The sequence below is a fragment of the Elaeis guineensis genome, chromosome 7, assembly GCF_000442705.2.
Source record: "Elaeis guineensis isolate ETL-2024a chromosome 7, EG11, whole genome shotgun sequence".
In the NCBI taxonomy this organism is placed as follows: domain Eukaryota; kingdom Viridiplantae; phylum Streptophyta; class Magnoliopsida; order Arecales; family Arecaceae; genus Elaeis; species Elaeis guineensis.
This window is the reverse complement of record NC_025999.2, coordinates 82,543,626-82,556,943: the sequence shown is the minus strand read 5'-3', so window position 1 is coordinate 82,556,943 and position 13,318 is coordinate 82,543,626.

Sequence of the window (13,318 nt, the reverse complement as noted above, 5' to 3'; positions counted from 1 at the left end):
CTCTCATCTCTCTCTTAAGTCTTTTCTCTCCTCTTTCTACCTTCTCTCTATATTCTCTCTCTCTAGATTTTCTTCCTATTTTCTCTCTCTAGACCTTTCTCTCTCATTATGGATTTTATCCCTCTAGGGTCATTCTCTCTCTCTGATTGCATCACAGACTCTAGGATAAACTTGAGATGAAAATATGATGATCTGAGTCTGCTCCAAAATTCGTGCAGTAGATTGGATCCCGATCCGATCCTTATTGGAAATTGATAATATCAATCATGGTTAATCCATATTAAGTCACCTTGATATGACCTCTGATGATCTCACTCATGATTGTCATTTTTGAAGGATACGAAAATTCTCTCTCCACTTTCTCTCTCTACTTTCTCTCTCATGACCGACTTTCTCTCTCTAAAAAAGGTCTATGAATCCTGTATCGAGTCATGCCTTCATCTTTTAGAAGCTCATATTGACTCTAACAAGATGATCTGAAGTTGCTTTGATATCCGTGCTGTATGTGAATTTCATTTGGCCATATCAAGTATTTTTCAAACCCATTATTAAAGAATCCTATAGATTGATCTTGACCTTAATTCGATCTGTGCTTCACGATTTTTTGATCAAGTCACTTAAATCTGACCCTCAGATCAGAGACCCTGAATTGCTCTGGTATCTGGATGGTCCGACATATCCGGACAACAGTCCTCTTTCCTTATGATTTAATCTTGTTATATTTATGGAATAGAATTTGATAATGATTTGATATTTTAAATAGGATTAGTTGATTCTTCTAATGAAGTCTGAAGATCTAAGATGAACGAGGTAAGTGGATCTTATGCTCCTTATTTATTTTTAAATGATCATATTTTTATGAAAGAATTGCTATTGATGAAATCATAATTTTTCATAAAATAAGGATCCGCATATGTGATATGAAAAAACATGTTTTATTATGAGCATTGATTTCATGAATATGTCTAATGAAAATAGCATGATTATGAAGCATGAATTTCATTATTTTTTCATTTATGTATATGTATGTTTTAAGAAAAAGATAAAATGATTTCAAAGGCTCTCAGATACTATGAATGAATCTCTTTGGGAAGGTCGACATCCGAAGCTAGCATCCACACGAAACATGGTCCTGCCAGCGGGTATAAAGTTGGCACATGAATTAAGAACTCTGTCGATTAAGAAACATGGCCCTGTCACGGGTATAATAGTGATCTTAGCACGAATGTCTGTGAGCAATATTTTGAAACATGACATGAATACATGATGAAAATGATTTACGATTCATAATTGTGAAATATACATGATTTATGTATGCATGATGAGCTTATAACTTGTTTTATTATATGCTCTATGAAATATTTATTTTTACAATAATTATTATTTGCTAAATGATGCATTATCATAGAAAACTTATGCTTGATCCGGTAAGGAAGCGGAAGTCTACTTACTGAGCTGGTGTAGCTCATATTCTTTTTATTTTCTTTTTCATGTACAGAGAAATAAGGTAGGATTGATGGAAAGGGAATCCGGGCATGGGGATCAGCAAAGCAAGCTTGGAAATTTTACACTAGAATTCAGTTTATGTTTATAGATTGTAGTCATTATGAATTTTAAAACTTGGATTATTTCATCTTTGGATTTAGATGCTCTGAACCAGTTTTGGTTTAATTAAATATTTGAATTGAACTTTATTATTACATTTATTTGTGATACACTTATTATTATATTTAAGAAGATGAATTTTGGCTTCGTGTTATCGTGGGTCCATTCCTCGGTAGCATGGCCGTGTTATGTCCTGGATTTGGGGCGTGACATTTTATGGTATCAGAGCTTAAGTTATAATAATTGGGGATTATGATATAAATGATATAAATGATTAGGATATAATAGAATAATATCAGTGCTTAGGTTTAAGATCATTGAGATTATAAAGTGATATCAAAATTTTATGTATGATCAATAGGATGTGACCGAGTGGAGTATAATGGATAATATCAGAGTTTAAGATTACGATCATTAAGGACATGATAAGAATGATATAAAGTTAGGTTATGATCACTAGAGAATATGACTTAAGTGGTATTTGAACTTAAGATTATCATTATTCGGGATTGTGACTTTAGTGATATTTGAACTTGAGGCTAAGATCATGAGGAACATGATAGATATAAAAGAAAAGATTCAATAATTTGATTTCGAATCAATAGGTATTATGATGAAATTTATGCATAAGTGGCATATGATATCTATAATAGAATTGATGAATTATATCTTAGATTTCAATTAGCAAGGTTGATCTGAGTACGATAAGTATTGATCCTAGAATGAAGTGGGAGGTATTGATATATTATGTTAGGTATATTTGATGACATTGGAATGCTAAACCTATATGGATAAAGGAATGATAACTTTGCTGATTTTGATGTTAATTTCTTTGCAAAGAAAAGTTGGTTTGGAAGTTATCTAAATGATTGTAAGATAAGTCAAAGGTTAACTCAAATTAATTCTAGACATATTGGATTCTTGAGGAGTGATGAAGCTTATGTAATAAGTTCAAACATAGAAGGTGGATGAAGATTTAATTTTGATGTGCTATGCCTAAGAGATAGTAATAATAAGGAAATCTTAAAATTTATCCTAAATTGTATATGAAATATGAAAGTTGGATCTATCTTTGATTGATTTAATATACAAAGATATTTTTATTTTTGATAGACTTAGATAATTTGGTAAGTTGAGATCAGAGTGCGCAGCAAAAGCGTGATGGTCTGAATTGATTAGAAATATTAATCCTTTAAATCAAAAGATATTATGAAATATGTTAGTTGTAAATAAGGAAAATTTTACTGATAATAAATGGATGCTAGAAAAAGATCTATCTGATCAAGGAAAGACTCAAAGCAGCACAGAATAGACAAAAGAGTTGGACAGATAGAAAAAGAAGAGAATTAGAATTTCAGGTCGGTGATCATATTTTTCTAAAAGTATCATCTATTAAGGGTGTCATGAGGTTTGAGAGACATGGCAAACTGAGTCCGCGATATATTGGACCGTTTGAAATTTTAAATCGAGTAGGAGATGTTGCTTACGAATTAGCCTTACCACCAGATTTATCCAAAGTGCACAATATCTTTCATGTTTCACTTCTGAGAAAGTTTGTACCTGATCCAAATAGTGTGATAAAGTATGAGCCATTGCAAGTTCATGAAGATCTAACCTATGAAGAATTTTTTCTCCGAATTATTGATCGAAAAGAGCAAGTTCTAAGACGGCATATCATTCCGTACGTAAAGATTCATTGGAGTAATCATGAAGAGAGAGAGGCTATATGGGAGCTTGAAGATGATATGAAGACGAGATATCCACACTTATTTAAAAATGAAGGTATGTTAAATTTCGAGGATGAAATTTTTTTTAAGGGGGGTAGAATGTGATAACCCGGCCCGATGGGCCAAAAGCCCACTAAGCCCATTAAACAAAAAAAAAAAAGGGAGGAAGACTCCCGATCGGAGTCTTCCTCTTCCCCGATTCCGATCAGGAATCAGAGTCCTAGGGCCATTAAAAGACCCTAGGACGAGTTCTATAAGAACCCCCCTCCTCTCCTCTAAGTGTAGACCCATCAGTCACCAACGATCGTCGGAGTTCTTCTCCGATTTTTTCGATTGAAGCCGCGGCCCCTCGACTCGTGCTCGCCGCAATTTCACGTCAGTGGGGGTCATCGGAGGCCGTGGTAAGTCCCTCCTTCCTCTTCCTCTCTTCTCTCCCTTCTTTTCCGTGCCTGTGGGCACGATTGCCAGCGACAGGTGTCGTCGGATTTTGTCGGAAAAGAAAACCCTGTTCGGCCTCTTCTTTTCCCTAATTTTTCGGTACCGATGGTCACCACCGACCGTCGGCTTTGGCCCTCCGAACTCGGGGGAAGGTTTGAAGGAACCAGATCTAGGGTTTCAGAGTTAGATCTTGAAACTTTTTCAAGATCATACAGCGGAAGACTAAAATAAATCAAAATTTATTTTCTAAGATCAGAAAATCCTAGATCTAAGATCCTATTACATGATTAATACATACATTAGATGTAGCTAGTATAGAAACATGTTGATATGATCAACATGTAGTTCATACTATATTTATATATATTTTAATTTTTGATTTAATACTATGTAATAATCATGTAATAGGATCTTAGATCTAGGGATTTTCTGATCTTAGAAAATAAATTTTGATTTATTTTAGTCTTTCGCTGTATGATCTTGAAAAAGTTTCAAGATCTAACCCTGAAACCCTAGATCTGGTTCCTACAATTGGTATCAGAGCCTAGTTCTTTATTACATGATTATTTATACATGCTTAGATTATTTTTTAGATTAGATCTAATTTATAATCTGATTATTAAATCTGAAATTAAAATTTTAGATCAATCACAAACTGCAAGGTTGTCCTACTGTAAGGTTTACCCCTTACAGTGCAAAGGTTGTCCTAGTTTGTGTAGATCTATCTTTAATCATAAATTTGTTAGATATGATCTAGATTAAATTTATGATTTATTAGATTTAAAAGATGTTTAAATCTGAAATAAAATCTCTTTGTTAATAATTTTTGTGCAAAAAAATTGTTTAAAGTTGAAATTATTTCAATTACATGAACCTGTTTAGATTAGATCTAAAGTAGTTTCATGTTTATTTCACTTGCATCTTGATTATGAATCAAACATGCAATATGATTGGTAGAATCATATTGTAAAATTATTTTACAAATATGAAAATGATATTTTTTGAAAAGCCGAACCCAACCCTCAGCCCAAAACTTAATTAAGAATTAAGAAGTTGTTTGATTAGGTTCTAGGATTGTGAATTGAAGAACCTAAGACACAAATCATAACACATTGGGTTAATGGGTTAGTGAAAATTAGGTCCATTAATTGGGTTAGACCTATGGTTAGATTAAAGATGGACTTAATTAGAGAATTGACTAAATCTAATCAATTATTGTCTTAGATTAGGTCAAGGATTCTCTAGATCAATTACAATAGTTGTAGTTGGTCAAGTCCATGTCTTTAACGAGAACCAAATGGACTTGATTCTTGGCTAAGCGGTCTAGCACGAACTGTTAGGTTGATCTAATCGAAACTAATTAAACCAGTTGGTGTCTAAGGTAAACCAGACCGGTGGTTTTTAATTGGGAGCCCGCTTACCTGGCCATTTCTGATGGTGTCTAAGGCAAGCTTTGGCAGACCCTCCTACTGATCGAACTTACCTGGCCTCTTGGTGAAATTATGTTTTGATCGGATCACTTGACTATTCGAGCTGACCCATGTCAGCTAGGTAAATCAGTGTGACTGATTTAGGTGCTCCTAGACCAGCCCTTTTAATGGTCTCCCTTAAGCTGACTTGGTGAAGTCAGTGGGAGGATCATGATAAGCTGGTTCATCTGACCTCATCCTCTATATTATTCAATCCTCTAAAATTATTAGGTCCTTAAAATGATAAAGTTATGGAGATAACTGAGTCATAGCCTCCCATTAAGGTGTTTGATAATGAGTCCATGAACTCAATAATCATTGCAGACCCAAAGGCCTGGTGCTTGTTGACTAATGAATTATCACTCATCATATGACGACTTGGAAGTGTCTCTCTAATGGTGGTTAGGTGAGCCAACCAAAGTTGGGCTTAATCATTCGTTGGTTAGATACACCAAGTATGATCATGTTAATGGTTGGACCTAACCGGATCCTTACAGTGGAGGCCAAAGCCTACTGATTAGGTTTCTGGGGCAAAATTAAAATTATTAGAAATTGTTTAGAGAAATAATTGGTTATGAACCTACCCTTAGATGTACATGGGTTGGCCAACCAAAGTTGGGCTTGTGTGCAGTCTAAGTGGATTCTAGTACCCGCTAAGGAATTAGGGTAATTCCTCGAATTGGAGGTAGAGGCTACCAATTCGAATAAAATAGTGGGAGAAACCTTTTGATTAAAGTCCAAATCTTTAGGTTTAATGAATCAATTACTAATTAGGTTATGGTTCTCCTTTGTGCAAATATGGCCACTTCCCTATCGCTCCGATCATTGTTGGACAATGATAAGTTGGTGGGACCCAACTTCGATAGCTGGTACCGAAAGTTGAAGATAGTCCTGGAGCATGAACGGATCCTATATGTGATAATGGATCCTGCACCTGAGGAGCCAGCTGTCAATGCACGTGGAACAGTCAGAGACACTTACCAGAAGTGGCTCAGTGACCGGACCACGGTGTGCTGTATTATGCTTGCTGCTATCATGAGCGACGAGTTCAGTCGCAGATTCGAGACGGCTCAGCCAAAGGACATGCTTCAAGTGTTGGAGGATACCTTTGGCACACCCGATGACGTAGAGAGGCACAAGACTAGTTGTGCCATCTTCAACGCCAAAATACGGGATGGAGTCTCTATCACTGATCATGTATTGTACATGATCGAGCTGATGGAACGATTGAGCAAGCTCGGCTTTCCCTTGCATGAGCAGCTTGGGAAAGATGCAATACTAAACTCGCTGTCTAAGTCTTGTCTCCCATTCCTCACTCATTATAGAATGACAAAGCCTGAAGTAAACTACCATGGGTTAATAGGGTTGCTTCAGAACTTTGAGAAGGATCACCAACTCCTCAAGGAGTCGGTGAACTCAGTGAACTCAGTGGGAGGTTCATCTTCTGGTTCTCGACCCTTTGAGAAAGGAAAGAAGAACAAGAAGAAGAAAGTCAAGAAGGTGCAAGTTCAGGCTGGGACATCTGTGCAGAGCCAGATCAAAAAGATCAAGCCTGATAAGAGTCTATTCTACTGGCAAGCACCCTAGATTAGATAGTGTGTCAAATATCTACTTATGGCATTGGAGGCTAGGTCATATAAATAAGAACAGAATAAACAGATTGACTCAAGAGGGAATCCTCAAAGTCAGTGATTGTGAATCACTTCCAACCTGTGAGTTCTGTCTTCTTGGTAAAATGACCAAGTCACCTTTTACTGGAAAAGGTGAGAGAGCTACTGAGCTCTTGGGCCTAGTACATACTGATGTATGTGGGCCCATGAGCACCAGTGCTAGAGGTGGATATTTCTACTTCATAGCTTTCACGGATGACCTATACCTATATGGATATGTCTATCTGATGAAACATAAGTCGGATTCATTTGAAATGTTCAAACGATTCCGAAGTGAAGTAGAAAAACAAACTGGGAAGAGTATTAAAACTCTTCGATCTGATCGAGGAGGAGAATACCTTTCTAGTGAGTTTCTCACATATCTAGGAGAGAATGGGATTTTCTCCCAATGGACTCCTCCAAGAACACCACAGCATAATGGTGTGTTTGAAAGGAGGAATCAGACTTTGTTAGACATGGTCCGATCCATGATGGGTTTTTGCTAGCTTGCTGATATCCTTCTGGGGATATGCACTCGAATCGGCCTGTTATCTGTTAAATAGGATTTCAAGTAAGTCTGTAATTAAGACTCCATATGAGATATGGACGGGACGTAAGCCAGCACTTTCACACCTTAGGGTCTGGGGGTGCCAGGCCTATGTCAAACGATTAGTCACAGACAAACTTGGACCTAGGTCTGACAAATGCTCATTCATAGGGTACCCCAAAGAGACAAAAGGATATTTTTCCTACCATGATGATGAACAAAAGGTGTTCGTCAGTCTTAAGGCAATCTTTTTAGAAAAGGAGTTCCTCGGTGAAGGAACCGTTGCCTCTAAGGTTGAACTTGATGAAGTTTAACAGGTAGAAGGACCGACACCAATAGCTGAACCTGAGTCGGATATAATTAGATCAGATCCGGAGCCCAATATACCTGTACCATTAAGGCGATCCGATAGAGTACCGCATCAGCCGGACAGATACTACGGTTTCTTGATCCGAGACGGTGATCCCATTGAACTTGATGAGAATAATGAGGATCCGATCACCTATATGGATGCTATGCAGAGACCTGATTCCGAGAAATGGCTTGAAGCCATGAAATCCGAAATGGAGTCCATGAAGGTCAATGATGTATGGAAATTGGATGACCCACCTGAAGGGGTTAAACCCATTGGGTGTAAATGGGTCTTCAAAAGGAAGAGGGGCACAGACGGAAAGGTGGAGACCTATAAAGCCCGTCTGGTTGTCAAGGGGTATCGTCAACGTTATGGTATTGACTATGACGAGACGTTTTCCCCTGTGGCAATGCTCAAATCTATTCGGATAATACTTGCAATAGCTGTCCATCTGGATTATGAAATCTGGCAGATGGATGTAAAGACAGCTTTCCTGAAAGGAGAGCTGACCGAAGAGGTGTATATGATACAACCTGAAAGGTTTACATCCACAGATGAGTCCAAGGTGTGCAAGCTTCAGAGATCCATTTATGGACTGAAGCAAGCTTCTCGGAGTTGGAACATGCATTTTGATAAGGTGATCAAAACATATGGCTTCATTAAGAATGGAGAAGATCCCTGCATCTATAAATGGGCAAATGATCCAGTTGTGGTATTCCTTGTCTTGTACGTGGATGACATTCTCTTAATCGGGAATGACATCCCCGCACTACAGGGAATAAAAGTTTGGTTGTCATCACAGTTCTCCATGAAGGACTTGGGTGAAGCATCCTACACCCTAGGGATGAAGATCTATAGGGATAGATCTAAAAGGATGCTTGGTTATCCCAGTCCATGTACATAGATACTGTGCTGAAGAGGTTCAGCATGGAGAATTCCAAGAAGGGCTATCTACCGATAGGCCAAGGAATTTCTCTCTCTAAGAAGGATTGTCCGACAACTCCTGAAGAGAGAGAGCGTATGAGTAGAGTCCCATATGCTTCAGCCGTGGGATCTATCATGTACGCCATGACATGTACAAGATCAGATGTGGCATATTCACTAGGAGTAGTGAGTAGATACCAATCTGATCCTGGAGAGAATCACTGGAAAGTGTTTAAAGCCATCCTTAAGTATTTGAGAAATACTAAGGACCAATGGTTGGTTTATGGCAAGTCAGATCTGAAACTTGTGGGGTTCACAGACTCTAGCTTTCAATCTGACCATGATGACAGCAGGAGCGTGTCGGGTTATATCTTTACTCTGAATGGTGGAGCCATCTGCTGGAAGAGTTTCAAGCAGCATACTGTGGCAGACTCTGTTTGTAAAGCGGAGTATATCGCAGCATCAGATGCCGCGAAGGAAGCTGTGTGGCTGAGAAAATTCATCAACGAGCTCAGAGTAGCACCCTCCCTCGATGGTCCAGTCTTGCTCTACTGCGACAGCACTGGTGCCATAGCTCAGGTGAAAGAACCCAAAGCACATTAGCGAACAAAGCACATCTTGCGTCGCTTCCACCTGATCCGAGAGATCGTGGATCGAGGTGACGTCGATCTTCAGAAGATCGATGGAAAGGAAAACCTAGCCGACCCCTTTACTAAAGTCCTGACAATAAAGGAGTTCGACAACCACAAGTCGAAGATGGGTATTAGATACTGTGCCGAGTGGCTTTAGGACAAGTGGGAGTTGTTGGGAAATGTGTCCCAAAAAGCCAATCGTCAAGCTGTTGACGGTTGAGCAACCAAGTATTGTAATTGATTTATTAATAAATAAAATATATTTGGCATCTTCATCATAAGCTTTCATCTTCTAATGAACTCCGTTGTTATGATGAAGTCCTTAGGACTATTTAGATTCGATAAAGAGAGGATTTATCGATTAGTCCTTAAAACTGTTCACGACCAAATGATAGGCTGTTAATAAGGACGACAGCTTCTATCAAGCATAGGTCGCTGTAGGCCATATGGGTTGGTTGTCCTCTTAACCAAGGAGTGTGGAGACACTGGTATGGCATACAGATGAGATGTAAGGGTACATCGTCATTAAACGTGACCAACTCCAGAGCATTCTACTGTCGAGAATGTCTCTGATGGGATATAGGTATAAGTGTCCCTTAGACTTGAGATCGCCTCAGTGACTTGCAAGCAACTCACTGTGCTTTGGTACTGGACTAACTGAATTTCTAATTCAGGGACGGAAGGCTTCTGGGCACAGTCAAGTACTTGCGAAGTCAGAGTGTGATCGAGATGGGATTGACCACTCCAAGAGTTGGAGAAGAATGAGTCACTGTATTTCAATTTAGCAAAACCTTGGCCAGGGTAATCCATCAGATGGATTTGATATTTTGAAATACAATGTGGACAACCTGATCAGAGTTGACAGTTGAGCTCTGGGGTGTCCTATGATCATTTTGGTCAAGGGGATGAATTATATGAAAACTATATCCGCATGGGTTCTAAGGATGTTGTTCTACACATTCGACCTATCCGGACGTCGGGTACCATTGCTAGATGGTCACTTCGATTGGTATAGGAATTTGTTTCTATGCTACCGGCTTAGGTTCGGACCTATGAGGTCACACACATTAGAGTTCATGATTCGATCGGATGGTTGATCAACGATTAAGAATCATTATAGGGTTAAATAATCAATACGATTGACATTTAACCCAGTGCAAGTGTTGCAGGAGGATCGATTAGCAATTTGATTGCTAATTGGCTTAATTTGATTAAGCCAATGGGATGAGATTAAGTCTAATTAAATCTGATTTAATTTTTTAATCAGATTATTACATAGCATTAAATCAAAAATTAAAATATATATAAATATAGTATGAACTACATGTTGATCATATCAACATGTTTCTATACTAGCTACATCTAATGTATGTATTAAATAATAGATCAGATCTATTACCTTGCAAGTTAGACGCTCTAACCTCGCTGATCCGGGCTTAAGGATGATGTTGCAAGCCGCACACACGTCCGGCCTCTAGGAGTCGTCCACACGAGCCCACGAATCTCGATCAGAAGTCCTGCTTCAGGAAATCAGCACAGTATGCTAGTACTGCGCTGATCCTTCTTTGATGGTTGATCAGGTGCCTCCTTCTTCTTGATTTGGACTCTTCCAAAGATGGAAAGTAGAAGGAGGAGTTTCAGATCTGAGACGCTCTCAGGAAACTCAAGATGGAAGGAGGAAAGATATGAAAATAAAAATCCTAGAAGAAGACCCTCTTCTTCTTCACGTTTTTCTCTCTAGACACCCAAACTTGCGTCTTTTATATCTCCACGACCCAAAGGTATTTCTCTCTGATTTTTGGATGGCAAAAAGGCCTCTTAAAAAACTATCTCCCCTTAAAATTTCATGAAGAAACTCGTCTTATATAGAGAGATATGATAGAGTCCTTGTCTAGGTCAAACACCTAGTCAAGGCTTATCCAAACATGGCAAGTTAAGGGTCGCCCAACTCTTGAGCATCTCCTCCATATTTTCGTGCATGGATCACCAGAGAAGGGTGTACAATGTAAACCCTAAAAGCCATGAAAATTCCAAAAAAAATTTGGATAAATTCGGTGCAAAATTGAAAGAGTTTTGGATTTCTAAAACTCTATCTCATAGAATTCGAAATCCAAACTTATTCCTTTTAGATTTGATCCAAATCACCTTCCATGTAAGAAAGAAGAGAGGAGACCTTTTGTGAACGTAGGAGAGATCTGGGAGAGGGCTTTTCTCGCACAAAATAAGTGGAGATTGGCGTTGAATAAGAGAGAGGGCGTGGAGAAGGTTTATGTGGCGCAAGGTGGAATCCTAGTCCTACTAGGATTCTGTCTCATAACTTGTTTTAATTTGGTTTCCTAAACCAAATCAAATCAAAATTAGATCAACCCAATTAAAATAGGTCTTAACCTAATTAAGAACCTAATTTAATCAGATTAAATTAGATTTAAATCTGATTTAATTTTCTAATCAAATTAGAAATTAGATTGACCCAAGTCCTAGTTGAACTAGGACTAGTTTTTCCTTGCACTTGGCTTATCCAATAAACCAATTGGACTTGATCCAATCAAGCCCAAACTAAATCTAATTAAATCATATTTAATTAGACTTAATCTCATCCCATTAGCTTAATCAAATTAAGCCAATTAGCAATCAAATTGCTAATCGATCCTCCTGCAACACTTGCACTGGGTTAAATGTCAATCGTATTGATTATTTAACCCTATAATGATTCTTAATCGTTGATCAACCATCCGATCGGATCATGAACTCTAATGTGTGTGACCTCATAGGTCCGAACCTAAGCCGGTAGCATAGAAACAAATTCCTATACCAATCGAAGTGACCATCTAGCAATGGTACCCGACGTCCGGATAGGTCGAATGTGTAGAACAACATCCTTAGAACCCATGCGGATATAGTTTTCATATAATTCATCCCCTTGACCAAAATGATCATAGGACACCCCAGAGCTCAACTGTCAACTCTGATCAGGTTGTCCACATTGTATTTCAAAATATCAAATCCATCTGATGGATTACCCTGGCCAAGGTTTTGCTAAATTGAAATACAGCGACTCATTCTTCTCCAACTCTTGGAGTGGTCAATCCCATCTCGATCACACTCTGACTTCGCAAGTACTTGACTGTGCCCAGAAGCCTTCCGTCCCTGAATTAAAAATTCAGTTAGTCCAGTACCAAAGCACAGTGAGTTGCTTGCAAGTCACTGAGGCGATCTCAAGTCTAAGGGACACTTATACCTATATTCCATCAGAGACATTCTCGACAGCAGAATGCTCTGGAGTTGGTCACGTTTAATGACGATGTACCCTTACATCTCACCTGTATGCCATACCAGTATCTCCACACTCCTTGGTTAAGAGGACAACCAACCCATATGGCCTACAGCGACCTATGCTTGATAGAAGCTGTCGTCCTTATTAACAGCCTATCATTTGGTCGTGAACAGTTTTAAGGACTAATCGATAAATCCTCTCTTTATCGAATCTAAATAGTCCTAAGGACTTCATCATAACAACGGAGTTCATTAGAAGATGAAAGCTTATGATGAAGATGCCAAATATATTTTATTTATTAATAAATTAATTACAATACTTGGTTGCTCAACCGTCAACAGCTTGACGATTGGCTTTTTGGGACACATTTCCCAACAAGGTTGTCCCTTGCCGCCGGCCACCGTCGGGCAAGGTGCGGCCGTGAACGGTCGGTTTAAGGAATGGGGACCTTTAGGTCCCCTGTTCCGGCCAAAGAAGGCCACGGGGAAAAAGAAAAAGAAAAGGAAAAGGAAAAAGAAAAGAAAAAGAAAAAGAAAAGGAAAAGAAAAAAGAAAAGAAAAAGAAAGAAAATAATAATAATAATAATACACATGAAAGAAGTTTCTCTCATCTCTCTCTTAAGTCTTTCTCTCTCCTCTTTCTACCTTCTCTCTATATTCTCTCTCTACATTTTCTTCCTATTTTCTCTCTCTAGACCTTTC